We start from the raw sequence: 2,592 nt of genomic DNA on the forward strand, positions 1-2,592 counted from the left end.
GAGCTGGAGGTCCCGGGAAACTCCCTCGATCCTCAGCAGGTAGGGGCTTCGGAGAACCTCAGGGAATGTGTCACAGAAGTTCTGGGAGCTAATTGTATCTCTAGTCAGTTCATTAGCAGAAGAATAAATACACCCTTCTTCCTTCAAAACTACCTCCAGTGAAAATTTCATAGTCTCATAGGCAGAGCCATTTTCCTACAAAAGTCAAAAGACAACAAACTGGTAAAATATTGAAAAGACTTTCTAAGCCTGACAGAAAACTCAGAAGCCTTAAGGGGAAGATTGTTACATTTAACTACATAAAAATTTTAAGAATTTTTATGGGAAAAGAAAAAAAAACATAAATTTGTCAAGCACACAGCTGCAGACAAGATGTAAGAATGGCGTGGGAGTGGTATCTGGCCTCCTCTAACTTCACAAGGGGGAAGGAGAATCAAAATTAGCAGCTCAAGGTTGATTCCTATGATGCAGAGGTCAGACATGCCTCCTCTCTTTGCATCTTTACTGGTTCTGACATCAACCGTCCCTCCCACGGTGCTCTCTGCTTCTCTGTTGGGTTCAGTAATTCATTGCAATGGCCACACAGAACTCATAGACCATACTCGGGATTTTGAGGTTTATTAGGGAAGTAACAGATTAGACTCCTACTTCCAGGAGCTTCCCAGGGCAGGGATCCTGGGTCCAAAGGGCATGCTGGCTCCTGGCTGTTCTCCCTTGGTGGTAGTGGGATTCTCTCTTTCCTACCTCTGGGGTGGCTCATTTCAGCCCGGCAAGATGGCAAAACTAACCAATCCCCTTGGTGGGCCACAGTTACCCTATTACAGAGTCCTGCCCAATCACTTGGGTGGGAGTTATAAGATCATGTCTAGAAAGGCCACAGAAAGGTGACCCATCACCCAATTTTGTGTGAACAAGGCCAAGGCATGGGTGATTTAGATTCAGACAATTTATTACTTATGTAGACAACAAAAGGATGAGTAGCCAAAGGTGCCTGCGTTCTAATCCCACACACCAGAAAGGAAGACATGGGGAAAAAAGGGGCCTGATGACTACAGCAAGAGTTGTGGGATACCTGTTGCCGATGAGCCAACTCTAGACTGCAGCTAAGCGGTTTTATAGTTGCAGCTATAGGCCGAGGGTGAGCAGACCATAAAACCTGGTATCTCATCAGAACCTGGAAGGCGATGAGAAACTGTCCCATGGCTGCCTCCCAGGGAGGATAGGGAGGCAAGTGGAGAGCTGGTCTCAGGGTAGTTCTTCGCAAGCCTCAGGGCAGTTCTTTAAATGCCGCCAAGGCCTCTTGTTCTTGGGGAATCACTTTTTATGTGTAAGGATAAATCATTTCCCAGCAAAACGATTTGGAAAAGGATAGTGAGAATGGTTACACAGCTTGAAGAATGTAATCAATGTCACTGAATTGTACTTGTAGAAGTCATTGAGTAGGCATAGGTTTTATTATGTAAATTTTCACCCCATGCAGTCAAATATATATTTCTTCCCTCTCTCAAAAATACATTGTTGCTGTTGTTAGGTGCCCTCCAGTGGGTTCCTACCCTTGGCCACCCTACCTACAACAGGATGAAACATTGCCAGTCCTGCACCAGGCTCACAATCCTTGCTATGTTTGAGCCCATTGTTGTAGCCACTGTGTCAATCCACCTCTCTGAGGTTCTTCCTCTCTTTCACAGACACTCTACCAAGCATGATGTCTGTCTCCAGGTAGTGGTCCCTCCTAATAACATGTCCAGAGTAAGTGAGAGGATGTCTCAATGGCAGCAACTGGCAATTTAGAAGCTCCTAAATTTAATCCTATTGGTGGAGCTCAGGTTGGGAAGTGGTTAAGACCTCCGCTGCTAATCAAAAGGTCGGCAGTTCAAATTCACCAGAGGTTCTTGGAAACCCTATGGGGCAGTTCTACTCTGTTCTACAGGGTCATTGTAAATCGTAATTCACGCGATGGCAATGGGCTTTGCTTTGCTTTTCTCTTTAATTCTGTTGGTAAGCGACTAGAGAAGATTCTCTAACAATGGAAGGGAGTACAAAAGTGCTCGCCCAACGTGGGGCTCGAACCCACGACCCTAAGATTAAGAGTCTCATGCTCTACCGACTGAGCTAGTCGGGCATCACAGCCTTTTCTTTGGTACAGAATTATTGTTGTCTTAAAAAAAAAAAAAAAAAAAGAGAGAGTCAACAGTCTTAGCATGAAAGTAATCCCTGAGTTCAGAATTTCAGGGAGGCAGCATCTACCTTTTACCACTGAAAAACTAGAGACTCAAAGACCGCTTGCGCAGGGTCAGGCGGACTCACCCGACTTGGGAATCAAGAGTCCTGAAACCCCGATATTTCCGAAAATTCCTTCCGGACCCGGTCACTCTGAGAACCTGGTTTCGAGGACTCCGGCTCCGAAAGAGCACGAGGGGAGGGGGATGAGTGCCGCAAACAACCGCGGGGAGCAGGAGGAGAGCGGAAACTTGCTCCTGGGACTTTGGAGCTGCAGCCCAAGCTCATTCTTCCCAGCCCAAAACCCTTTTCTCCCCTAAACCATGTTGGGGGTGGGGGCAGAAGGAAGAGGGCCACGCGATATTGGAAAGT

The 2,592-nt window shown here is 46.6% G+C and overlaps 1 non-coding gene across 1 annotated transcript; it reads right to left on the reverse strand.

Annotated features, from left to right (window-relative positions):
• Nucleotides 1-2,049: 2,049 nt before the first annotated feature.
• On the reverse strand, nucleotides 2,050-2,122 carry TRNAK-CUU (transfer RNA lysine (anticodon CUU)). Its single transcript has one exon. It is a non-coding gene; the product is annotated as a tRNA-Lys (tRNA).
• Nucleotides 2,123-2,592: the final 470 nt, after the last annotated feature.

This window comes from Elephas maximus, chromosome 3 (assembly GCF_024166365.1).
Source record: "Elephas maximus indicus isolate mEleMax1 chromosome 3, mEleMax1 primary haplotype, whole genome shotgun sequence".
NCBI lineage: Eukaryota > Metazoa > Chordata > Mammalia > Proboscidea > Elephantidae > Elephas > Elephas maximus.